The sequence below is a fragment of the Tachyglossus aculeatus genome, chromosome 21, assembly GCF_015852505.1.
Source record: "Tachyglossus aculeatus isolate mTacAcu1 chromosome 21, mTacAcu1.pri, whole genome shotgun sequence".
NCBI lineage: Eukaryota > Metazoa > Chordata > Mammalia > Monotremata > Tachyglossidae > Tachyglossus > Tachyglossus aculeatus.
Genome location: NC_052086.1, coordinates 20,841,024 through 20,867,927, shown reverse-complemented (window position 1 = coordinate 20,867,927; position 26,904 = coordinate 20,841,024). Strand labels below are relative to the sequence as shown.

Sequence of the window (26,904 nt, the reverse complement as noted above, 5' to 3'; positions counted from 1 at the left end):
ACCACTGGAGATTTTTGAGGAGGGTGTGACATGTCCTGAACGTTTTTGTAGAAAGATGATCCAGACAGCGGCATGAAGTACGAACTGGAGTGGGGAGAAACAGGAGGTTGGGAGGTCAGCATGGAGGTTTATGCAGTAATCTAGGTGGGATTGGATGAGTGATTGTATTAACGTGGTAGAGTGGATGAGTCACAGATCCTGCAGCCCCCTCCTCTTTATCTTTTTGCAACTCTTAGTGTCCTGGCTTTCCTTGGCTCTTGGAGGTTGGGAAATCCCACAAGGTTTCAGGGCTGCTGGTCAGTTGCCACCAGCACAGAGCAGCACAGGAGCTGAATCTGGGGCAGCATCTCTTAAACTGGGCCTAAACTGGGGATCAACGTCCGCTGGCGAGAGTCACGCCACATTGAACAGAGTTAGCTGCAAAGCACTTGGGGAAAGCTCCAGCTTCCCAGCCATATCCGATTCCTCCTGAATTTGTTGGACACTAGGCAGCAGACAGAGGCTGGAAAGGGCACCCTGTATAAGCAAGAGGGAAGGCTCTTCGGAAGCCAATTACCCTTAGCAGGGGAGGGTTTGATTTCTTTTGTATCGAGGGCCCTTCCTTTCTGAAGGGGGGTACCATCTGGCCAGCATGACTACATCACTGCCTTGCAGAGTCCAGCTGGAGGAGTTTTGATTTTTCTCATCTGACCTGTGAAAACACAATTTAGGCCGGATTGGGTTCTGTCAGAGACTTGAGTGGATGAAAGGCTAATAAGGTGGCGGTAGCCCGGTGGAAACTGCTTGGAACTCTCGAGGACCTTTAAGTGGATGTTCAAATTAGTGACAAGAAAACCCCTGACAGCCTGCTGCAGAAAGCCCAGAGCCGGAAGTTTGTTGGTGCTGGAAAACCGTAACCCTTTTCTTTACATCTAGGCTTAAAATTCCCAACCGCAGCCAGCTGAGTCAAACTTTGGGCTCAGAAATGATGGCTGGGGTTGCCTTGGCAGCGGACCAGGGAGGAAAGTGGTATATCCCAAGAACCTATAAATTTTGTTGTCCATTATTCTGTTATCATGTTATAAAGCAGAGAGAGGAGAGGTGGACAGGCCTCAGTACCTGTTTTCTCCCCCGGTCTCCGACTCTTAGCGGAGTCTGTTGTTTTCTACTCTCCCAAGGACTTAATAAGGTGCTCTGCACACAATAAATGCTCAATAAATATGATTGATTGATTAATTGATTGATTGATTGATTGAACTGCATAAAACCCAGAGTTGAACAGGATGAAATTCCATCTCTCTCATCTTCTTCTGATTTGAAAGAGAGGATGTTGGGGGCAGGAGAGACCAAACCCCCTGGACAAGAGCCATTTTTCAACTTCCTTTCCAGTAGTGGGTGGAACTTAAGCTGAGGAAATGAAATTCAAACCTCTTTTATAGGTCCCTTTCCACTCCACCCCTGTGGACTCTGGGGCGGGCTGGGGAGGGGGGTGTCGAGTGGGAGCTCTCGAATAAAACCACTGGGGACAAGCAGGAATATAAACCTAGCAAGTTGACTCAGCAGCACAGGAGTTTGAAAGTCACCAGTAGCATCTGCTTCGGTTTTGGGGCCACGTGACCTCTTTCCAGTGAGACTTTCTCTGACTCGCTCCCACCCCCAACCAAAAATGCCTCTTAGTTCTTTGGAAGAGAGATTCTGAATGGGACTAAGTATCCCCTTGGAAGGTGTATCCTAACCTGAAAGGCTCTAGAAGGAGAAATAGGCAGGAGAAGATCAGAAAGTTATGTTGGGGGCTCGTGCTGATGATAATAATAATAGCGGTATTAAAGTGCTTACTTTGTGCCAAGCAATGTAATAAACATTGGGGAAGATAAGTGACAATGTATGGATCCAAAAGCTGGATAGTGAAAAAAACAGGATAGAGAGAACATTGATTCTTTTGAAATGTGGTGTTGAAGAAGGCTCTTGCGAATACCATGGACTATCTGAAAAACAAATAAAAGGAATTTAGAGCAAATTAAGCCCAAGTGGTCTTTGGAAGGCCAAATGAATTAGATTAGCATATTTTGGGCATATAGTCAGGAAGACTAATTCTCTGGAGAAGACACTAATGCTAGGAAAAGTCCAGGGAAAAAGAGGAAGAGGCAGACCAGAGCTAGAAGGATAGAGACCATAACAATGATAATGGAAGAACCGTTAGAAAGGTTGCCAGTTATGGCAGAGGACAGGAGATTCTGGAGAAAGTATATCCATGGAGTCACTATGAATTGGAAATGAGTCAGCGACACTTAATAAATCATAGATACAAGATAATCTGGTCAGGTACAGTCCCTGTCCCACATAGGGCCCATGGTCAAGGAGGGAGGGAGAACAGGTATTGAATTCCATTTTATAGACGAGAAACTGAACCACAGAGGTGTTAAGTGACTTGTCCCAGGTCACATGTCAGGTAAGTGGCAGAGCCGGGACTAGAACCTGGTTCCTCTGACTCCCAAGTGTATGCTCTTTCCCCTAGACATGCTGATGATGCTCTTTTATGATGCTTTCTGGGATGAGAATCTGCCCTTGGATAAAGGCTATAATGTAGTTATTCTGAGCTGGAGAGCAGCGGGCTTTTTCAGTGTGAGCAAGTGGCATTTTCAATGTGCTGGGAACTGATTTTGTGAAATCTTACATCTAAAAAGAAATTACAGCAGAGTGCACTTTTGAAAATTTGGATTACTGTTGGGTGAGCTGAATATTTGTTACCTGATTATTACAAATAGGTTATGTGTTTTGAGCCTGCTGTGTTGCAGGGAGAAAGATGTGGCATCTCTAAGGAAGTGGCACACTGGCACATCTGGCTTCATATCTGATCCGTGAGCCTGCATAGGCTTGGGCTCTAAGCAAACCTTTGGACTGTTTGTTTCCATGTCTACCGATCTCCCTGAAACAGTTTGCTCTCCTTTGGTAATTCGGAGGGTTTGGGGCTCTGGCAAGCCCAAGCTGCGGTCTTAATTGGGAAATGTCACGGTGCTAGGGAAGCTCAGTGGATTGGATTGTTTAAAATAGGATGCAGGGTGCTGATGGGATTAAATCCTTATTGAGATGCATTGGTGGATGGACTTGTAAAACAAAGACTATTTGATTGCTAATCAGAAGAAAGCTGCAGAAATACCCTTTTTTAGGCTCTAGCCTACAAAGCAGTTTGGGGCTCAACCAGTGTATGTCTGTGGCTGATGGCGGGGAGTGGAGAGATGAGGGGGAGGAGAAAGAAGGGAGAAAAGGGATGGAGAGCAGAGTTACATTAATCAGTGCCCAAAGGGGTTAGAGCTGGTAGCCGGAAGACAGAGAACTATGTAGGAGGTAGTGCTGTTCACTCTGTTGGCAGGATACCCCATCTCCCTCCTATTTAGACTGTGAGGTCTATGTGGGACAGGGGCTATGTCCAACCTGATAAGCTTACATCTGCCTCAGCGCTTAGTACAGTGCTTAGCATTTAGTAAGTGCTTAGCAATTATTATTATTATTACTATTCTGCAACATCTTCTCCCCTGTCCCACATGGAACTTACAGTCTGAGAGGGAGGGAGAGTGGGAATCATATTTCCATTCTACAGATGAGGAAACTGAGGGCAAAAGGGGTTAAGTCATTGGCCCAAAGTCACAGAGTAGGCAAATAAGGGAGCCAGGACCAGAACCCAGGTCTCCTGACCGCTAGCCACATGCTCTTTCCTCCAGACCACATCTGTTGAATAGCTCTCTGCCTGGGGGAGTCCACTGACTCTTTTCCCCTCTAAACTGTAAACTCACTGTGGGCAGGGAATGTTTCTACCAACTCTGTTACAGTGTAGTCTCCCACACAGTAAGTGCTCAATAAATGTGATTGATTGCATGTTTCACTCCACCAGCTTCTCTGTGGATTTACTTCCTGGCTCTCCTTCTCTTGTGTTATGCCATCGAGCTGTTTCCAACCCCTCTGATCCCCAAATGAACTCTTGCTAAGGGGGTCACCCTAGTCCCTCTCCTGTAACCTGACTCAAGTGGTCACTTTGAAAGCTCACTACATATGATCTTTGAGCTTAAAACCCCAAACTCTCCTAGCTAATTCACTGGACCATCTAACTAGAAAGAATCATTTTTGTAAAAGGTGTCAGGAATATTCCTAGCCAAGATGTGAAGTTTTTTTTAACCCCAGATTAATCACATTAGGCTTTTGTCAATAAAAAAATGACCTCAGCTTTGGCACCTACAGCTGGTAGAGGCAGCAGACTTATTCAGTATTTAAGAAAACTGCATTGCAGAGTTGAGAAACTGGACATATGAGCAGGCAAATTGGGAGCTGGATTCTGGCTGGGATCTCAGTTTGACACGAGGGTAAATAGCCCAGGTTGTGTGGTTGCATTCTGACTCCTGCTTCAAAATGGAGGATTTTTAAATAGCCTTTTCCCTCCGGACTCCTCTCTTTTTGGACACGGTTGCACTATCACCGAAGACTGCAAACTGGCTCAGTGCAGAGTTAGCTCTGAGCTCAGGGCATTTATTGAACTGCATGGGCCTCATGCTGACTTTGATATCTCTCTCTCAGTGGTCCAGTAGAGTGGTGATTCTCTGAACATACCACTTATTCAAAGTGCGAATTGGTGCACAAAATTTGGAAAAAAACATCAACTACCCCAACAAAATTGGTCAAGGAGTTGTGACAATCAAGCCCCTTTTCGTTCAGTTTTCCAAATCAGTCAATTCGATTCAATTCAATGTGATTTATTGAGTGCTTACTGTGTGCAAAGCACTGTACTAAGCACTTGGGAATGTACAATATAGCAACAGAAAAACACATTCCTTGCCCACAACGAGCTCACAGTCTAGAGGATGACAGACATATATTTGTTCATTCATTCAATCATATTTTTGAGCGCTTACTGTGTGCAGAGCACTGTACTAAGTGCTTGGGATATACATAAGTACATAAATAAATTACAGATATAATAAATTATAGATATAATTACAGTCAAGCTATCAATGGTACTGAGCACTTACTGTGTGCAGAGCATTGCCCTGAGCCCTGAGTACAATAGAGTTGATAGACATTCATTCATTCAATCATATTTATTGAGTGCTTACTGTGTGCAGAGCACTGTATTAAGTGCTTGGGAAGTACAAGTTGGCAGCATACAGAGATGGTCCCTACCCAACAGTGGGCTCACAGTCTAGAAATGTTCTCTGCTCACAAGGAATTTATGTTCTAGAAGGGGAGACAGACATTAATATAAATACATTATGAATATGCACTTAAGTGCTGTGGGGCTGAGGTTGGGGTGAATATCAAGTGCTTAAAGGGAACAGATCCAAGTATGTATGTTCTGCAATAGGAACGCAAACTTTTAAAGACCTGAAGTGTTTGCCCCCAAATGCTTGAATAATCAAATTTGGGCTGCAGTAGAATCCTGAATAAAGCTTAACTCCCTGCTCCTCCTACCCCTTCTTGAGAATGTGTAACACTTTCTTCATAAGTGGCCATTTGCCTGGATTTATACTGAGCAGCTTGGCTTTCAGTTGTCCCCTTACTGAATCGGAACATGGGGTTCCTGTGCCTGGATTATGAATTGCAGGAACGAAGCCTCCCTCTCTGGTGACTCCTGCCATTGAGTTCCACAGCTCTGATGCAGGGCCAGAGTTCACATGGAACTGAACGCTGGAAATGCAATGACTCTGGAGCAAATGTGGAAGTCCAGGGTCCCTTTGGAGGTAGGCTTTAGGATCGGCCCAACTTGAGAGTTCATCTACAAAATGGAGCCCAGAAGGTATCCTGTTAGTCAGGATAGCTGGTGTAAGGCGGGTTCTGTCCCATACATCTCCTTGTCCACAGTTCATGAGGTCTGTCAATGGGCCTCCTGCCCTCCCATGATCTCCGGGCTCATCTCTGCCACTGAGCTCAGGTAAGGGCAGCCAAAGAGGTTGGGTTGGCATCTCTCACACCTTTCATCAGCTACTCCATCACAAACCCTCCCTGAACTTAGAGTTCTGCCCCATCTTACCACTTCAGGGAAAAGGCATTTCTCCCCAACTTCTGCCACTCATGCTTTCTCCTGTTCTAAAGAAAAAAGAAGAGTGTAGAGCACTGGGTTTGCCATCTTTGGAGCAGCAGCAGGCTGAAGGCCCTTGACTGCACTGGCTTTCGGAGCCCTAACCCACTGGGGTGGGGCCTGGCCTTTGAAATACATCCTGGGCCTGCCTCCAATATTTCCCACCCGTGTATTTTTTAAATTGTATTTGTTAAGTGCTTACTATCAGGCACTGTACCAAGCGCTATGGTAAATACAAGATAATCAGGCCAGACCCTGTCCATGTCCATGTCCCACATGGGGCTCATAGTTTTAGTCCCTATTTTATAGATGAAGTAACTGAGACACAAAGAAGTTAAGTGACTTGTCCAAGGTCACCCAGGAGACAAGTGGCAGAGTGGGGATTAGAACCCAGGTCCTCTGACTCCTAGGCCCATATTTATTCCACTAGGCCACACTGCTTCATACGTATTCTCTCCCAGATATCATTACCAACTTTATTGTACTTTACTTTCCTAAATGCTTAGTACAATGCTTTGCACTCAGTAAGTGCTCAATAATTACCATTGATTGATTGATAGAACAATGTTCTGCACACAGTAAGCACCTAGTAAATACTATTACTAATATGTCCCTCCCCCTCTAAACTGTAAGCCCGTTATAAACAGGGAACATGTCCACTAATACTGTTGTATTATACTCTCCCAGATGCTTAGTACCTTACTCTGCACATAAGTGCTCAGTAAATACCATTCATTCATTCATTCAATCGTATTTATTGAGCACTTACTGTGTGCAGAGCACTATACCAAGCGCTTGGGAAGTACAAGTTGGCAACATATAGAGACGGTCCCTACCCAACAGTGGGCTCACATTCTAGAATGACCGATTGTTATTACTACTATTTTGCAGGAGAAAATGGACATTCTTTTGGAGGGTAATGGGAAGCAGTGAGGGGCAAATCTTTTGAGGAAGTGCAGCTTAGAAGTCATTGGTCATAATACTACGACTACTACTACTACTAATAATAATAATAATAATAATTACTGTGGTATTTGTTATGCACTTACTATGTTCCAGGCACTCTACTAAGCACTAGTGTAGACACTGGATGGGATACGGTCCCTGTCCTACATGGCGCTCACAGTCTTAATCTCCATTTTAAAGATGAGGAAACTGAGGTACAGAGACTTTAAATGACTCGTTCAATGTCACACAGCAGACAAGTGATGGAGCCAACATGTGTCTGTTATGTTGTTATATTTTATTCTCCCCAATACTCACTCAGAATAGGCTCTGCACACAGTAAGTGCTCAATAAATATGATTGACTGACCGATTAGAATCCAGGTCCTCTAACTCCCAGACCTGTGCTCTTTCCACTAGGCCATACTGCTTCTGGTCTTCCTCTCTGACTCTTCCTTTAGAGTTTCAAATCCTCTCTGGTACTTTCCCAGCTGAGCTGTGGAGAAGAGATATTCCTAAAATGGGGACCAGGTGGATAGCTGTGCATTTGGCCTGGGGAAGGTTTTGAATTCTGCCACTGCTTTTTGCTTACTAATTGGGAAGGATGAATCAGAATGGAGCAAGTGGCTTGGAGAGAAACCAATAGAGCATCCCTGTTGGAGTTGTCTGTGGGATCTTGATTATCAGCGTGGTTCAGTGGAAAGAGCACAGGCTTTGGAGTCAGAGGTCATAGGTTCAAATCCTGGCTCTGTCAAAAATCCCAGGTCTGCCAATTGTCAGCTGTGTGACTTTGGGCAAGTCAATTCACTTCTCTGTGCCTCAGTTCCCTCATCTGTAAAATGGGGATTAAGACTGTGAGCCCCCCGTGGGACAACCTGATCACTTCGTAACCTTCCCAGTGCATTGCACATAGTAAGTGCTTAATAAATGCCATCATCATCACCTGGGCTTAGGCCTCAGGGTTCACCTGCTTTTGCCAGAGCATCATTAGCTTGTGAACTCTGACCAGGTCTCCAGGTCACATCGATGGCCTGGCTTCTTATCCCACGTTGCCTGGCTTTGCCTAATGGGGGCCTAGGCAGCCTAAGGACCTTGCCTGTGTCGAAACTCTGGTTCAGAACTGTTCTTTACCTTTTTCTTTATCATCAGTGGTATTTTCTGGGCACTTACTGGGTGCAGAGCACTGTGCTAAGCACTTGAGAGTACAGTGCAACTGAATTGGTAGACATGTTTTTGATCACGTATTGTCATTTGACAGAGCTATGCTCAGTGGCTCAATAGATTGTGTAAGCCCCATCTCAGAGAGGCAAATTTGAATGAGAAAAGGAGGTATTTTTCAGGAAAAAAATCTCTAAAAACTGTTCTTTTCAATAATACAAAGTGCCAGTCTATTTTTGTCAAGATAGTGCCCTACAAATTATTCAAGCTCGCTGCAACAAAACAGAGAAAGGGGCAGGATCCCTTTACGATTGTGGTGATGTGGTTGGGAATGCTAAACAGGATTCAATAGCGAATGATGGAAGGAAAAGGTGGAGATCAATATAAAAGTGACTAAAGATAAAATTCATAGAGAAAGATGTTTAAGAGATGGGAATCACTAGACTTTAAGATCTTTGAGGAAAGGGTCTACTAACTCTGTTGCATTATACTCTTCCAAACTCTTGGTACAGTATTCTGCACATACTAAGTGATCAATAAATATTATTGCTTGATTGATCAGTGCACTGACTGGTCTCCCTGCTTCCCACTTTTCCCTATTTGGGTTCATACTCTATGTTGCTATTCAGATTATCTTCCTGAAATTTCTTCAATACATGCCTGGCTCCACCCTTCAGAAATCTCCAAGAGCCGCCCAACTCCCTCAGTATCAAATTAAAACTCTTTTCCATTAGCTTTAATCATCTTCACCAGTTTTTGCCATGCTATATTTATATAAGCATTTTAAATGGAATTTGTTAAGCACTTATTACGTGCCAAGCACTGTACTAAGTGCTGGGTTAGATACAAGATAATCAGGTTGTCCCACATGGGGCTCCCAGTCTTAAACCATATTTTACAGATGAGGTAACTGAGGCAGAGAGAAGTTAAGTGACTTGCCCAAGGCCTCACAGCAGACAAGTGGCAGAGCCAGGATTAAAAACCAAGTTCTCTAACTCCCAGGCCTGTGCTCTTCCCATTAGGCCACACTGCTTCTTCCTCCAGAGCTAGTAGGCTGGCCCTTGATTTCCGTGCACAATTCTAGGCTCCAGGCCTGAGGGTAGGTGGCATGTTGTATCAGGTAAGGAAGAAGAATAGAATGATAGTGGAGTTTTCCATTTCTTTCCTTTCCTTTTATTCACTCAACTCCTTTGCAGGGCTGAGCCTACATGCATAGTCAGTGATAACTGAGGAAAAGCTTCCAAAAAATTGCCCCTGTTCCCCCATATTTTCCAATGCCACATCTCCCCTTCTTTAATGATGGCATTTATTAAGTGCTTACTTTGTGCCAAGCACTGTACAAAGCAGATCAGCCACAGTCCCTGTCCCCTACAGCGTTCACAGTCTAAGTGGGCAGGAGAACAGATGCTACATCCCTATTTTACAGATGAGGAACCTAAGGCACAGAAGAGTTAAGTGACTTGCCCAGGGTTACACAGCGGGCAAGTGTAAGAGCCAAGACTAAAACCCAGGTCTCCTGATTTTTAATCCTTTGCTCCTTCCACTATGACACAAGGAAGTGCCTACCTGCAGCAAACCCATTCAGTGTTGGGGCCCTCATTAACCAATATTTCCATAAAAAATCCACTAAAGGGCATAAAAAGGAAAAAGCAGAGGATATTAATGTTCCTTTTAGTTCCACTGCTGGTTTCCAGGGTTTTCTGTGGCTTTCATGGCTGGTTTAAGGTCTGCGGGGTTGGGATGAAAAATGCTAGTACTGGTGCTCGTCTGTCTGGAATGCTGAAATGCTTAACATGTTGTGGTCTGGAGACAGGGGGATGACCTGGTCTCTCCTTACCCAGTAATTCTGTGGCCTTATTAATAGAAATGAGTTGGCTGCCACTTTTTGTGTGCACAATGTGGCCAGGATTGTGGCTCCTGCTTTTCCCTTTTCAGCCATGCAGTCATTCTCTAGTGAATTTCAGTGTTGATAGTGGCTTCTTCAAATACATACACACATATGCGCACACACATACACATATAAAATTCTAGTAGGCCTGAGTTTTGCTGCAGTGTGGATCTAAGTGGGAGCCAAAGTCTGCTAGGCTAAGTGATTTGTTTTAAAGCAAGGGACCTGACTAATCACATTTTCCTATTCTGAAAAAAAAATCAATTTTTTTTTTTTAAACACAATAATGTAGCAGATGCTGAGGTGAGAGCAGGGACCTTGGGAAAACATTTACATTTTCTCAAGGAAACTGGCTTTTTCCACCAGAATTGCCTTTTTCCTGGGAACACTGGAGAGAGCCTTCCCAGAGTCTGTTGATGCTGCATCTCTGAACTAGAGGGTTGAGATGCCCAGGGCATCTCAGTGTCCAGGTTCCTCAAGGGGGTTCTGGGGCCACTTCCCCCAGCCCCCAACTTCACCTGTTCCCCAGATGACTGAGGCAGGAGCTTCTGTTTGACAGGTGGTGACGATGACAGCAGCAGCCACACCTGCCCTGGGGTGAGCCACCTGACCTCAGCCTGACAGGACCCTCCGGGCTTGCATTTCTCTGCCCTGGGCTCAGTTTCACCCCCTTGCAGAAGCAGTTTCCTTCTTCTAAGTGCACCCAGCTCTGCAGCAGCTGTGGCTGGGCTGCATCCAATAACTCACTTGGAAAACCTGTAGTAAGAGGTTTTACATCTTCTTTAAACCTGGCTCTGAACACTGCCCCTGAAACACCAACTGTGCCCAGGGCCAAGGACCCAGGGGCATTTTAGGTGTGTGTATTTGGGTGGCGGGGGAAGTGGAGCTTGATCCAGGGTCCCTTGGGCTCACAGGATCCCACCTGCTTCCTAAGATCCCAGTTGAAGGCAGACCCATAGCTAGGGTTGCAGACCAGGTGTGTGGGGGAAAGAGAGTCAGAAGGACCTGGGTTCTAATCCCAGCTCCGCTACCTGTCTGCTGTATAACCTTGGGCAAGACACTTTACTTCTCTGGACCTCAGCTACCTCTCTGTAAACTGGGGATTAAGAACAGAGACTGTGGCCAACTCGTATATGAGTTAGAACAGTGCTTAGAACAGTGCTTGGCACATAGTAAGAGCTCATCAAGTACCATAATTATAATTGTTATTATTATTTCTAAGGACCCCTTTGTTCATAAAGCTTCCAAAGTCACTGAGAGGAAGAGTCCTTTGGGGAGCCCCAAGGACTTCTGACAAGCTTGACGTATGTTCCTTCAACTCCATGGAGCACAGTCAATCAATGGATAACCTTTATTGAGCACTTACTGTGTGCGGAGTGCACAATCTAGCCATAGAGACCAGGAAAGCTAAATGGCTCCCTCAAAGAATGAAATGGCTGGACTTGAAAAAAGTCCCTTCATTTTAATTAATACCAGCTCTCTCAGCCCAGCTCTTAAAGCTACTGCCTCATTTGTCTCTCTAAGTATTTAGTTTCATTTTTAATTAGTGCTGTTTATTATTGCTGAGCCTTAATTGTCTGGGCAATGCCCCGCTGGCTTAGAAAAAAATCTTAGCTTCCATCGTCTGTCCTTCCCAGCCAGAGTTGCACCAAATCCTGTCTGGGAGAGGAGAGGGGCTCCTAGGGATGGGTAACTCCGGTAACTGTTGTAGACCCTGAAAGATAAAGAGTGGCAGACAGCTCTCAGGAGGGCTAATCCCTTCCTGTCACAGGTGAGCTAGGTGATCCAGGGAGTCTTTCTCCATCTCTGTGCCTCAGTTGCCTCATCTGTGAATGGAGGAGGTGATGCCACCCTGTCCCCGGGGTGTTGCTGTGAGGTCCAGTAGGAGAGATGAAAGCTAAGTCCTCTGCAAATGCAAAGTGCTTTGTGTGTGTGCTCAATGGGGGGCAACCAATTCTCTCTTCATTCCAGTTTGTCCACAACTGACAGCAATGCCAATTTTCTTATTTTTAAAGTTGAGACACACAAGGGCAGAAAGTCCGCGTCTGCTTGATTTTTGACAATAACCAGGCAGGTCGAGTCAAGGGTGCAGTGCTCAGGTTCCCAGGCCACTCTGAGGGAAGTGTTGATGCCCTAAGTGGTTCCAGGAGCTGGAGCAGAAAGCAAGGGAGAGGAGTGGGCCAGGCAGAGGAGTGGGCCGCCTTCTGACCCAGCCCGGAGGATTTTGCTGATGTAAAGTTCTGCTGATGGAAAATGGGGAATGGGAGGCTGGGGAGATGGTCCAGATTGCTGCTTAGAGGCTAAGCGTGGATGGAGGGAGGCACCCTGCCCCCTTCTCACCCTCACAGTAGACCAGACTCTCCCCCAGGCCCTAGTTCTGAGGTGCATTTTCAACGAAATTCAGAATTTTCCCTTCTCAGAGGAATGTAATGCTCCCACCTCAGAATACCCAATCTCACTATCATCACAGCCCAAAGGCCTCAAGTATACTAAATTCTTGGGAGACTACAAGAGATTGAGTAGACCCAATCCCTGCATGCAGAAAGTTTACAATCTACCAGGGGAGACAAGACATTGAGATAACTTTCAAGTAGGGGAAACAGTGGAGTATAAGACGGTTCAAAAGTGCTTTGAGCATTGGGTGAGTATCAAATTGCTTAGTAGATATGGACTGCAAGGCATAAGCAATGATTAAAGGGAGAGAGACTAGGATGGGGAGATGAGAAGTTAGCCAGGAAAGACTTCTGAGAGGAGATATGATTAGAATAATAGTAATAATAATTATGGTACTTGTTAAGCACCTACTATGTGCCAAGCGTTGTTTTAAGTGCTGGGGTACATACAAGCTAATCAGTTTGGACAGACTCTCTGTCCCACATGGGGCTCACACTTTTAATCCTCATTTTACAGATGAGATCATGAGGCCCAGAGAAATTAAGTGACTTGCCCTAGGTCACACAGCAGACATGTAGTGGAGCCGGTACTCCCAGGCCTGTGCTATATCAACTAAGCCATGTTGCTTCCCTGAGTAAGGTTTTGAAGATGAGGAGAGTAATTGCCTGTTCAATATAAAGGGGGAGGGAATTCCAGGCAGGAGGAAGGATGTGAGCAAGGAGGCAACAGTGAGGGGAGATCAAGGTACAGGTAGATTAGTATTAGAGGAATGAAGTGTATGTTGGCTGGGTGGTTGAGAAGTAGAGTGGCTTAGGTGAAAGAGCACTTATGGTATGCAGAGCACTGTTCTAAGTATTTGGGAGAGTACAACACAACAATATATTAGACATATTCCCTGCCTATAACAAGCTTAAAGTCTAGAGGGGAGAGAAGTGAAGCTTCAGTGGTTGACAAGAAAAGCCCCACTTCTCAAGGGCTACTTCTTCCCACCTGAGATTGATTGCTGTGGAGTGTGGAAGGGCCCCAAAGGGGGAAGGTGGGGAAAAGAAAGAAGATCTGGGGTCTTTTACTCTCACCTCACTGCCAAAAGTCTCAGCCTGGGAGCCCAGCAGGGATGTCTGGCCAGGAACTGGGTTAGTACCCTCAGGGGAATCTGGAGCATTATTCATTCATTCAATCGTATTTATTGAGTGCTTACTGTGTTCAGAGCACTGTACTAAGTTCTTGGGAAGTACAAGTCGGCAACATATAGAGACGGTCCCTACCCAACAACGGGCTCACAGTCTAGAAGGGGGAGACAGGCAACAGAACAAAACACGCAGACAGGTGTCAAAACCATCAGAATAAATAGAATTATAGCTATATGAACATCATTAACAAAATAAATAGAGCAGTAAATATGTACAAATGAAATAAATAGAGTAATAAATCTGTACAAATATATACAAGTGCTGCGGGGAGGGGAAGGAGGTAGGGAGGGGGAGAGGGGGAGGAGGAGAGGAAAAAGGGGGCTCAGTCTGGTACAGCCTCGCGGAGGAGGTGAGCTCTCAATAGGGCTTTGAAGGGAGGAAGAGAACTAGTTTGGCAGATGTGCGGAGGGAGGGCACTCCAGGCCAGGGGAAGGACATGGGCCAGGGGTCAACGGCGGGACAGGCAAGAACGAGGCACAGGGAGGAGGTTAGCGGCAGAGGAGTGGAGGGTGTGGGCTGGGCTGTAGGAGAGAAGGGAGGTGATGTAGGAGGGGGCGAGGTGATGGAAAGCCTTGAAGCCAAGAGTGAGGACTTTTTGCTTGATTCGTAGGCTGACAGGAAACCACTGGAGATTTTTGAGGAGAGGAGTGACATGCCCAGAGCATTTCTTTACATAGATAATCAGGGCAGCAGAGTGAAGTATAGACTTAAGGGTGGAGATACAGAAAGATGGGAGATCAGAGAGGAGGCTGATGCTGTAATCCAGTCAGGATAGGATGAGAGATAGATAGATTAGAGAGATAGACAGATAGATAGATAGAGAGGGATAGGTTATTTAACATTTGCTGAGGCCCCCAGTTACTAGGGGACAGGGACTCTGCCCTAGGGCCTGCAATCTGACTTACGCAGATGGACAAGTGCTGGGATCTCTAAACTAACCTATAAGCAAATGAACCCAAACCCCCTGCCATGCCCTCTGTGCCTGGCAGATTTTATTTCCTAGCCCTTTTGCCCAGCTCACTGCCAGCACACAGCCCAGCAGGGCGGTGCCAGGGATCTGGCTGAACCAAACAGAGAATAATCAATCAATCAGGAATAACCAAGGAGACACCCAGAAGCTCCCAAGAACTTGAACCTCTGCTCCCATCTTCCCTTGGGCTCATTTCTCTTTCCAGAGGCTGTTGGCTATGACTGGGAGAAAGCATTCTGATTTACTGGGGATTTTTCTGACTGGTGCATTTCTGTTTGTACTGTTTTGGGATGTGCTATTTCTAGGCTTACTATCCTTAAGGTAGTTCCATTACATTCATTCAATCGTATTTATTGAGTGCTTACTGCATGCAGAGCACTGTACTAAGCGCTTGGGAAGTACAAGTTGGCAACATATGGAGACGGTCCCTACCCAACAACGGGCTCACAGTCTAGAAGGGGGAGACAGACAACAAAACATGCAGACAGGTGTCAAAACCATTAGAATAAATAGAATTATAGCTATATGAACATCATTAACAAAATAAATAGAGTAGTAAATATGTACAAATAAAATAAATAGAGTAATAAATCTGTACAAATATATACAAGTGCTGTGGGGAGGGGAAGGAGGTAGGACAGGGGGATGGGGAGGAGGAGAGGAAAAAGGGGGCTCAGTCTGGGGAGGCCTCCTGGAAGAGGTGAGCTCTCAGTAGGGCTTTGAAGGGAGGAAGAGAGCTAGTTTGGTGGATGTGTGGATGGAGGGCATTCCAGGCCAGGGGAAGGATGTGGGCCGGGGGTCGACGGCAGGACAGGCGAGAATGAGGCACAGGGAGAAGGTTAGCGGCAGAGGTGTGGAGGGTGCGGGCTGGGCTGTAGAAGCAAAGAAGGGAGGTGAGGTAGGAGGGGGCGAGGTGATGGAGAGCCTTGAAGCTGAGAGTGAGGAGTTTTTGCATGATTCGTAGGCTGACAGGCAACCACTGGAGATTTTTCAGGAGGGGAGTGACAAGCCCAGAGCATTTCTGTACAAAGATAATTAGAGCAGCAGAGTGAAGTATAGACTGAAGTGGGGAGAGGCAGGAAGATGGGAGATCAGAGAGGAGGCTGATGCAGTAATCCAGTCGGGATAGGATGAGAGATTGAACCAGCAGCAATGATAGTAATAATAATAGTGAAATCTGTTAAGTACTAATTGTGCACCAAGCACTGTACTTAGGTGCTGGAATAACTACAGTCAAATCAGACACACTCCCTTTCCTACATGCGACTCACAGTCTAAGGGGGAGGCAGAACTGGGATCATATCCCCCCTTTATAGAGGAGGAAACTGAGGTCTGGAAAAGTGAAATGACTTGCCCAATATCACACAACAGGCAAGTGGTGGAGCTGGGATCAGAACCCTGGTCTCCTGATTCAGACCCATGTTCCTTTCCTCTAGGCCACACTGCTTCCCAACAGCCAAGCTGTCTCTGGGACCTTGACATTGGTTATCAATCAATCAATCAATTGTATTTATTGAGCACTTGCTACCTGCGGAGCACTGTTCTAAGCTCTTGGGAGAGCACCATTCAACAGAATTGGCGGACAAATTCCCCGCCCACAACGAGCTTACATTCTAGAGGGGAAGATGGATATTAATATGAATAAATAATTTTTAACATATAATTTTAAGATATGTAATAAGTGCTGTGGGGTTAGGAGTGTGGAGAATATCAAATGCATCCAGGGGGCCTAGTCCTTGGGGACCTGTTGGTGAGGAAAGTGACCACCCTAAGGTGTCTTACCAATGTTTGCCTGCCAATGAAGCTTCCCAGAGCACCTAAACACAGAAAGGAAGGTTCGAGTCCTTGTCTTGGGAGGGAAAGCTTGGCCTTGGGGGCTGCTCATTCCATAGTCATTGACATGGCTGCTGCTGCTTTTTTGAAAATTGCTTTGAGATCCTTAAGTGGGAAGCCCTAGGGAGACTCCAGGAGCCCCCTCTCTCTCTTCTTTTAGCCCACTTTTGGTCCAGTGGATAGGGTGCCGCTCTAAGCATCATCATCTTATTAATAATTGTGCTACTTGTTAAGTGCTTACTGTGTTCCAGGCTCTGTACTAAGCAGTGGGGTGGATACAAGAAAATTGGATTGTACACAGTCACTGTCCTCTGTAGGGCTCACAGTCTCTATCCCCATTTTACAGATGAGGTAACTGAAGCACAGAGAAGTGAAGTGACTTACTCAAGTCCACATAGCAGACAAGGGAAAGAGCCAGGATTAGAACCCCTGACCTTTTAACTCCCAGGCCCATGCTCTATCCACTTTGTCTTGCTGCTTCCCAAGAGAGCCGAATTCTAGTCCCGGTCCTTCCTGCAGCTGGCTAGAATGGGCAGAGAAGGCATACGTGCTTCGCCATTGGCAATCTGCCTTCCCCATGCCACTATCTGCCCACCTGCTCCCTTTTTACACACCGTGCCCCAGCAGGAACATGCCTGGCAGCCTGAGAGAAGTTGAGCGGTGCTGCAGAAGCCACCATCGCGATAATCAAGTCTGCCCCTCTGGCTCTCTCGGTCATGAAATCTCAGGACCAAGTCTTAGCCAGCATCCCTGACAAGAGACTCCATAGTCAGGGGAGAGAAGCCCTGGGATTGGATTTGTAAGAAAAGGGAAAAAAATTCATAGGACTGTTAATCAGTGATATTTATTGAACTCTTATTGTGTGCAGAGCACTGAACTAAGGACTTTGGAGAGTACAATATAATAATCAGAAGGCATGATCCCTGCCCTCAAGGAGCTTTTTATTATTAGTAGTAATAATAATACCTGTGGTATCTGTTAAGCTCTTATTATGTGCCAAGCACTGTACTAAGCACTGTGGCAGGTATATGTTAATCAGATCATAGATAGTCTCTTTCCTATATGGGGCTCATAATCTGATGGGGAGGGAGAACAGATATTGAATCCATATTTTACTGATGAGGAAACTGAGGCCCAAAGAAGTTAAATGACTTGCCCAAAGTCACACAGAAGACATGTGGCGGAAGTGGGATTAGAACCCAGGTATCCTGTCTCCCAGATCTCTTCTCTTTAGTCTAGAGGAGGAGGCAGACATTAAAGTATATTACAAATAGGGGCAATGGCAAAGTCTAATATTAATGAGCCCACTGTTGGGTAAGGACTGTCTCTATATGTTGCCAACTTGTACTTCCCAAGTTCTTAGTACAGTGCTCTGCACACAGTAAGCGCTCAATAAATATGATTGATTGATTGATTGATTGATTGATTGTGAGCTCAGGATCCCCTAGTCCCTGCCAGCCCATCCCTCCATCCCTGTGGGACTTGGGCTGTGGTGGGAAGAGAGGAGCTCTCTGGCTACTGGTTAGTCAGAAGAGAACCTGTTTGACCTTCACCTTTGGTTGGTGAGACCCAAGTAGTTCCATTTGCACTTGGCTTCCAACTAGAAGCCCAGCTCCTGGAAGGTGACTTGGGGCAGGTGGGGAGAATGTGCAGGAGATGCTGCTTCATGCCCAGAATTGACCATTCCATGAGGGACCACACCTGGAAAAGCCACTAAGGGAAGGTTCTCGGTGGATACCAGAACCAGTCTATAGTGGCTGGACCAGCAGGGGATATGGAGGAGGCAGCAAGTGTCAGTCCGTCTCCCCTATCCTCAAGAACTTCCAGTGGTTGCCCATCCCTTTGCATCAAACAGAAACTCCTTACCATCAGCTTTAAGAAACTCAATCAGCTCTCCCCCTCTTATTTTACCTTATTGATCTCCTATTACAACCTAGTCCACAAACTTCACTCCTCTGATGCCAACCTACTCACTGTACCTTGATCTCATCTTTCTCACTGCCAAAACTTTATCTACCCAAATTATCCCTCAAGCTTGGAACTCCCTTCCCCTTTATATTCAACAGACCACCACTCTCCCCACCTTCAAAACCCTCCTAAAATTACATCTCCTTCAAGAGACCATCCCCAACTAAGCTCTCATTACCCCTATTCATCCTCCCATCTACATTGCCTTCTGCCTGCAATGTCTTCTGGGAGCCAGAAGGACCTGGGTTCTAATTCTGGCTCCGCCAGTTGTCTGCTGTGAGACCTTGGGCAAACCACTTCACTTCTCTGTGCCTCAGTTACTTCATCTGTAAAATGGGGATTAAGACTGGGAACCTTATGTGGAATAGGGACTGTGTCCAACCTAGTTACCTTGTATTTACCCCAGCACTTAGAACAGTGCCTGGCACATAATAAGTGCTTAACAAATTCCATGATTATTATTATTATTATTATTGCCTACACATTCAAATCTGTACCATTTAAACACTTGATACTTACTTCACCCACAGCCCCACAGCACTTACATACATATCCTTTTATTCTGCCATTTCCCTTATCTGTAGTTTTATTAAAAGTCTGTCTCTCTCTTCCAGTGGGGCTCTCCCCAAATCCCTGCTGAATCCGTAGGCACTTGGTTTTCCACATACAGCTAGATAATCAAACAAATGCAGCTCTCCACAGGAAGGGCAAGGCAACCAGCAGTGCTCATAGGAACAAGAGGAGAAAATATCAGCTTGGACTGCAGAATGGTGATGGTATCTCCCTGCCAGGCTGGACTGACTCTAAAATTTGGGCTGGAAAACCCTGAAAGAATTTATTGAGCTACCTGAAGAGCAGGGGCTTTTTCGGTCTTCCCACTCACCCAAATGGCTCTATGTGACTCCTTATTTACCTAGAGCCCATTAAAAGAAAACAGGATGGCTTAAAGGAACCAAGCTTCCTTGAGAGCTCGGAGCCAGCCACAGCCTTCACTGGCCCTCAGGGTGGCTAGCCCACCAGGTGTTTTCCAGTCCTGTGACCCAGCTACAGACCTAGTCCTGTGATTCTGCCCAGCCATAAATCTCTGAAGGTCTTGGCTGGCTCCTTTTGACTAAAGCCCACCAGCTGCAACATGAGGCAGGACATTTATGGGGAAGCAATATGGCCTTGTGGAATGAGCCTGGGACTGAGATCAAGAGACCTGAATTCTAATCCTGGACCCATCAATTGCCAACTCGGTGACTTTGGGCAAGTTACTTAGCTTCTCTGTGCTTCCCTTTCCTCATCTGTTAAACTGGAATTCAATACCTGTTCTCCCTCCCAGACTGTGAGCCCCATGTATGAAAGGGACTGGGTCCAACACAATTACCTTGTTTTTATGCCAGGTAGTGTATGCTATCCCTCCCAGAGAAGTGTAGCCTAGAGAACAAAGAGACAACAGTTCAACCCTAATCAGGCATATTTAATCCCATTCCTTCCCAAGAGGCCTTGGCACACTGCTACAACACCAGGTGCCTGGAAGGGGTTTTATCACATCCATTCTGGGCTTAGTTGATACGATAAGCTCCCCTTGGCCTTCCTGAGGATGATTCTCCCCTGTCCTGGAAGTACAAATTATCTTTGGTCCCCATGCTATCAGTCAGGTTCTGGGCCTTCTTGATGGTGGTTGAGCAGGAAATGGGCATCCTTCAGTCTGCAATTGTCCCACTTCATTGTTCTTGGTCCTTTCTCTAAAGGTCCTGTTGATCTCCACCTCTTGATCCAATCTACCATCTTGGTGTCACGTGGCCTAGAGATGGGGGTGGGAGGAAACCTCAAAATACTAAGGCGTTGGGGAAAGACGGGCACTAGAATCAATCTTAAACTGCAATGGGGGGGGGGGGCGGTGTTGGAGGTGTCCTGCAGCAGCACCAACTCCAGGAGATGCCACGGGCTGGGCTCTGGGAGAGGCTGGGGATGCACCATGGCCCTTCATTGTTGGTGTGGGGGTGTGGGAAGGGGATGGTGGGCCTGGGCAGATGGAGCTAACCCCTGAGACTGGTGGGAGATGGGGGGCATGGTGTGTGGGCATGGAAGCCCTGATATGCACAGGGGCATTCCATAGCGAGGGTGGCTCAGGCCCTCGGGGTGTGCCACTGGTGAGAGGGGATGGGGAGAGGAAGGAATCTTTTTGACTCCAACTTGAAGGCCCCTCTCTGTGTTGCTGGGCTCCCCCCAGGCCACAGGGGTGACATGGTGGTCTGGTTGACCCTCTCTGCACTGCCGAGCTGACAAAGTCACATGGAGTTCAACTCAGACCACAGTTTGGATCTGGGGAGGGAACGAGGAAAAAACAGCCATGACAGCAAAGGATAGAGGCAAGGGGCTCTGTGGCATCAGCGTGGTGGCATTGGGGGTGGCAGGGGGACAACGGGTGGAAAGGTGGGGGGCAAGGGGTGGGGCAGACACCAGTATTGGCTCCAGAGTGGAAGTATCCCAGGACTCACCTCTCTGCCATTGAGCCCAGGCCTGAGGAAGGCAAGGGTAACAGTAATAATTATGGCTATTTGTTAAGCGCGTACTATGTGCCAGGCACTGTACTAAGCACTCAGGTGGATATAAGAAATTGGGTTGGGTACAGTCCCTGTTTCATATAGGGCTCACAGTTTTAATCCTAATTTTACAAATGAGGTAACTGAGGCACAGAGAAGTGAAGTGATTTGCTCAATGCCAAACACAGCAGACAAGTGGCAGAGCAGGGATTAGAACCCACAACCTTCTAACTCTCAGGCCCATGCTCTACATACTACGCCGAGCTGCTTCTCATATAATACAGTACAGTACCTACAGTACAGTGTTTGGCACATAGTAACTGCTTAACAAAGACCATTATTATCATCATTATCATTATGTGAAGCTACTGCCTGCTTTCTTACTTCACTTTGGGCTGAGACTTTCTTTGCGGAGTGAGGGAGAGCGTGGAAATGCTACCTAAGTCAAGCATGCAGGTATTTCTAGGAGGCGTATTTATCTGGGCTCCAGGAAGTAGTGTAGGTGATGTACCGGTGGTATCGGCCAGACTTCATGCAGAGCAGATGCCTTCTTCTTGGCTTCCTGCAGCCTCTCAAGTGCTTTATAAAACCTCTGGCAGGACACTTGCAGCGAATCATATTTAGACACCTGCCGCTCCTCTAGGAAGTAAGCAATTTTTAATGGTCTTTTGGTTAAACTATAACAGGCAGGAGGCATGGAGCTTTTAGGGGAAAGGAGAGGGACCATAGGTTGGCTCAGAGCTTTAGCTGCAGATTCATTTCTGGATCTGGGAATCGGCTGGAAAGGCCAAACCTGCAAAATGAGTGGGCTCTCCCCACAAAACTGCAAGTGTGAATAAAGTGGGACCCCGTGGGAGCTGTGAAGACTTAATAAAAAATAATTGTGGTATTTGTTAAGTGCTTACTATGTACCAAGCACTGTACTAAGTGCTGGGTAGATACAAGACAATCTGTTCCCCTATGGGGCTCACAGTCTAAGTAGGAGGGAGAACAGATATTGAATCCAGTTGAGGAAAATGAGGCACAGAGAAGTTAAGTGATTTGCCCAAGGTCACACAGCAGGTGAGTGGTGGAGCTACGATTAGAACCCAGGGCTTCTGGCCCTCTCTCTTTCCACAAGGTCAGACTGCTCACTACTAGAAAAAGGAGGTTCTTCCTTCCTGTTCTGCTTTGGCCAAGCAGGAGCATTCAATCATATTTATTGAACGCTTACTGTGTGCAGAGCACTGTACTAAGCACTTGGGAAGTACAAGTTGGCAACATATAGAGACGGTCCCTACCCAACAGCGGGCTACCAGTCTAGAAGGGGGAGGCAGACAACAAAACAAAACATATTAACAAAATAAAATCAATAGAATAAATATGTACAAGTAAAATAGAGTAATAAATACGTACAAACATATATACAGGTGCTGTGGGGAGGGGAAGGAGGTAAAGCGGGGGGGGATGGGAAGGGGGAGGGCATGGAGCAGGCTGCCACTGTCCTGAGACAATGGGGTCCTGAGCTAACACTAGCAACCGTACCACATGACCGGAGGGAATTGAACTGCCATCTTTCTGGAGAGGCCACCATTTTCTGTTCATTAAACGCTCCCTACAGATTTGAAAAGAACCAAGAAAGAGAGCCTGTCACCAGGAGTCACTTGTGCAGTACTTCCAGTTAAATTTCAAATGTTGGTAAGCAGCCTGGATTTTTTTTTTACGAGGGCATCAGAGAACAGGGAGCAAGCTACAGGGCTGCCGGTTGCGCATCTGAGATTTGTCGGAAACACAGGTCCGAAGCGTATTTTTGGCTGCTGGTTAGGAGGAGAAGATTGAGAGCTTTTGGAATAATACCTGTTGCCTGGCTGGGCAATTGAAACAAATTTCTCCATCCTATCCTAGGGTTAATCCTGAGCTGAAAGGCAAACTATCAGGGATAGGGTTCCCCCTACAACAGCCTCATTTTGACTAATGGACAAATTAGTCAGTTTCTCCACCCAAAAAATGGGAATAAGCATCCTCTTACCCTGCTGACCCTTGGTAAGCATCCTCTTACCCTCTTACCCTTACGTTGTCCTCTTACCCTGCCGACACAGGGTGAGCCAGTGAGGTAATGCCAAGGGTGCTTGCCCTCTTAGTCCACCAAGTCGTCATTTCCCCATCCACTCTCCCCTCTGCTTCACCTATGCACTTGGCTGTGTACCCCTTAAGCACTTTAATACTCACCCCAGCCCCACAGCACGTATTACCTATCTTTATACTCTGTCATTTCTGCTATCAGTAATTTATTTCAATGTCTGTCTCCCCCCATAGGCAGTAAGCTCCTTGTGGGCAAGGAGTCTACTAACTCTATCATATGTTCCCAAGCCCTCAGTAAGCCCTCAATATATACAAACTGATTTGATTGATTGATTGATTATCCTGTTCTGCAGGACGTGGGGAAAATGTTGGAAGGCTCTCTGCCATTCTCTCCTTCCCGCCAGAAGGAGGGTCCGTTTTGCCCGAGGTTTTTCCACTGGTGGGAAAGGTTATTGAGAGAGTGGAGCGTTCTGCAGGTCTTTCTACGTTTCCCTTGCTCACAACTGCTGGACCTTGGCTGGACTGGCACTTGGCCCGAGCCCCTCAGGGCTGCTGCAGCCAGGAAGAAGCAATTCAAATGCAGGTGCTGGAAGCTATGCAGGCATCCTTAGTCCGAGCTGAGCATAAGAAACCCTGATCCTATCGGAAGAACCCCCGAGGCCTGTGGCTGACCAATCTTCCGTCAGAGAAGAGAGGGCACTGGGGAAAGGTTTTAGAAATACTGCCCATCTTTTTGGCTCCTGTGCTAATGAGATGCTATAGGTCATATCAACAGATTTCAATCACAGTAGGGTTTTTTTCTGTTTAGAGGGAAAACAGTGAAACTCCCACATGGATTCTGGAACAGTAGTTTAACCCAATGTGAGTAAAAGAGACAGATTTTCTGTAAGTAGCTTTCTTTCACCCGTTCCAGGCTAGTACTTTCAAGCAAGAGACATGTTCTGATGTCTTTTATTTCTTCCTTGAGAAGCCACCCATTACAATCAATCAATGGAATTTATTGAGCACTGTATGCAGAGTACAGTACTAAGCGCTTGGGAGAGTGAAATACAACAGAGTTCATAGACCAGTTCCCTTGCCACAAGGAGCTTACAGCCTAGAGTTGGAGCCAAACATTAAAAGAAAAGGTGAAAACAAATTCCACGTGCTCCTTCCTTAAATCCTGAAATTTTCATTACTCTCTTGGGCTCTGAACATCTAAATATCAAAATAATAATTTTTGAAGTACAGAGAAGCAGCATGGCCTAATGGAAAGAGCACGGTCATGGGAGTCAGAGGGCCCAGGCACTAATCCCGGCTCTGCCGATTACTTGCTTTATGCCCTTGGTCAACTCACTTAACTTCTCCATGCCTCAGTTTCCTCAACTGTAAAATAGGGATTAAATACTTGTTCTCTCTCCTACTCAGACTGTAAGCCTCCAATGGGGCAGGGGCCTGTCCAACCTGATTAACTTTTATCTATCCCAGTGCTTAGAACAGTGCTTGACACATAGCAAGTGCTTAGAAAATACAATAATAACTCCCTGACACCTGTCTCTCCCCACTCCAGCCCATACTTCACTCTGCTGTCCGGATCATTTTTCTACAAAAACATTCAGTCCATGTTTCCCCGCTCCTCAAGACTCTCCAGTGGTTGTCCATTCACCTCCATATCAAGCAAAAACTCCTTACCTTAGGCTTTAAAACACTCAATCACCTTGCCCCCCCTAATAATAACAATAATGGTATTTGTTAAGTGCTTACTAGGTGCCAAGCACTGTTCTAAGCACTGGGATAGATACAAGGTAATCAGGTTGGACACTGTCCCTCTCTCACATGGAGGCTCACAGTCTTAATCCCCATTTTGCAGATGAGGTAACTGAGGCACAGAGAAGTTAAGTGACTTGCCCAAGGTCACACAGCAGGCAAGTGGCGGAGCCGGGATTAGAAACACATCCTGAAACACGTCCTCTGACTCTCTAGACTGTGCTCTCTCCACTAAGCCAGGCTAGTTCTTCTTACCTCATCTCACCTCACCTCACAACGAGGCCCACGCACTTCACTCCTCTAATGCCAACCTACTCACTTTACCTCAATCTCGTCTATCTCACTGTTAACCCTTGCCCACATCCTACCTCTGACCTGGAACGCTCTCCCTCTTCATATCCAACAGGCAAATTATTCTCCCGACGTTCAAAGACATATTGAAGGCACATCTCTTCCAAGAGGACTTCCCTGATTAAGCCTTCATTTCCTCTTTTCCCACTCACTTTTGTGTCTCCCTGACTTGCTCCTTTTATAATAATAATGATGGCATTTGTAAAGCGCTTACTATATGCAGAGCACTGTTCTAAGCACGGCCCCCCACCCCAAAGCACTTATGTACACATCCGTAATTTATTTATTTAAATTAATGTCTGCCTCTCCCTCAAGACTTTAAGCTCATTGTGGGCAGGGAAGGTGTTTGTTATATTGCTTAGTATGAATGCTTAATACAGGGCTCTGCACACAGTAAGTGCCCAACGAATGATTTATTGAATAATACATTCCATGATAATAATTACAATAATAAGCCTTTACTCTGCACCGAACACTGCATTAAGCACTTGGATAGAAACATGATAATAAAGTTGGACACAGTCTGATTCTTACATGGGACTCACAGTCTAAGGGGGAGGGAGAGCAGATATTTAACCCTCATTTTACAGGTGAGGAAATTGAGGTAAGGAAAAGTTCAGTGACCTGTCCAAAGTCACACTGCAGGCACGTGGCAGAACCAGGATTATAACCCAGGTCTCCTGACTATTTGGCCCCAACCCATAATCTTTCTAAAACAGAATTCTCTAAAAACCACCAAAGGTCTCCAGTATGGGAGAAAAAGAGGACCAACCGCCCTCCACCCACCCTGACCCTTCAGAAACTGGAATGGGATTGGCCCATGACAGACCAGGCAACATCTTGCAATCTCCATGGTCACAAACAGACCAACCATTAGAGCAGGTTACTTCTCTGCAGTCTTTAAAAGCAGGGAACAGCTGGGTGAGTATATAGCATGGCTCAGTGGAAAGAGCACAGGCTTTGGCGTCAGAGGTCATGGGTTCAAATCCCATTCAAATCCCAACTCCGCGAATTGTCAGCTGTGTAACTTTGGGCAAGTCACTTAACTTCTCTGTGCCTCAGTGACCTCATCTGTAAAATGGGGATTAAGACTGTAAGCCTCAAGTGGGATAACCTGATCATCTTGTAACCCCCCCCCCGTGCTTAGAACAGTGCTTTGCACATAGTAAGTGCTTAATAAATGTCATTATTATTATTATAACTTCTTCTCTATTACAGCCTCACAAATTAGCACGGGCCTGTGGTGCCCCAGCCTGAAAGCAATTAAGTTGCAGGCCTGACTGAAGTTAGGCAATGGATTTCAAACAAATTGAATGAGCTTTGGCTTTTGTTTGGGTTTCATGGGAAGGGGCCCCTTGAGTGTACTTGGTTGCAGGCAGTTTCTGGGATCCTTAGCCTAGGGTGGCCGGACTTCAAAATACAAATGTTGTCACTCATATAGCATCACACACGCTATGCTGGCAAGCCTGGTGAAGTGATGACATCACCCAACCACCATTTTGCAGAAGTCTGCTTGATTCGGTCCAAAACTAGAACATTTCTCCCAGGATTCAGAGCTTCTCAACTGCCCCAGAGCCTTTGCCTTCCCCTCCTGGGACTGTGAGAACTCTGTTGTTACATCTGGGCATGGAACTCCATGACGGGATCCACAGAGGAAGGAGAAAGTAGAAAGCCAGCCCCAAAACAAATTCCAGTAACATATCAGAACCACGCAGGGATCAGGTCAGCTGGAAAAACTAGCTCTTTGGCCACAGTACCTCAGCCTTCTGGACTGGGGGCAGAGGGTGAGGCAGAACAGACCTGTGCAGGTTGACTAAACTATCTTCA

General features: G+C 46.3%; 1 protein-coding gene across 3 annotated transcripts in view; it reads left to right on the top strand.

Annotated features, from left to right (window-relative positions):
* The window catches only part of RPH3A (rabphilin 3A), a 138,190-nt gene that overhangs the window by 14,214 nt on the left and 97,072 nt on the right, over positions 1-26,904 (top strand). Inside the window, exon 2 of one of the 3 annotated variants that reach the window (XM_038762832.1) lies at positions 22,520-22,596. The exons of the other annotated variants lie outside the window; for them this stretch is intronic. The gene's annotated coding sequence lies outside the window, so the exon portion shown is untranslated. The remainder of the gene's footprint in view (positions 1-22,519; positions 22,597-26,904) is intronic. 3 annotated transcript variants of the gene reach the window in all.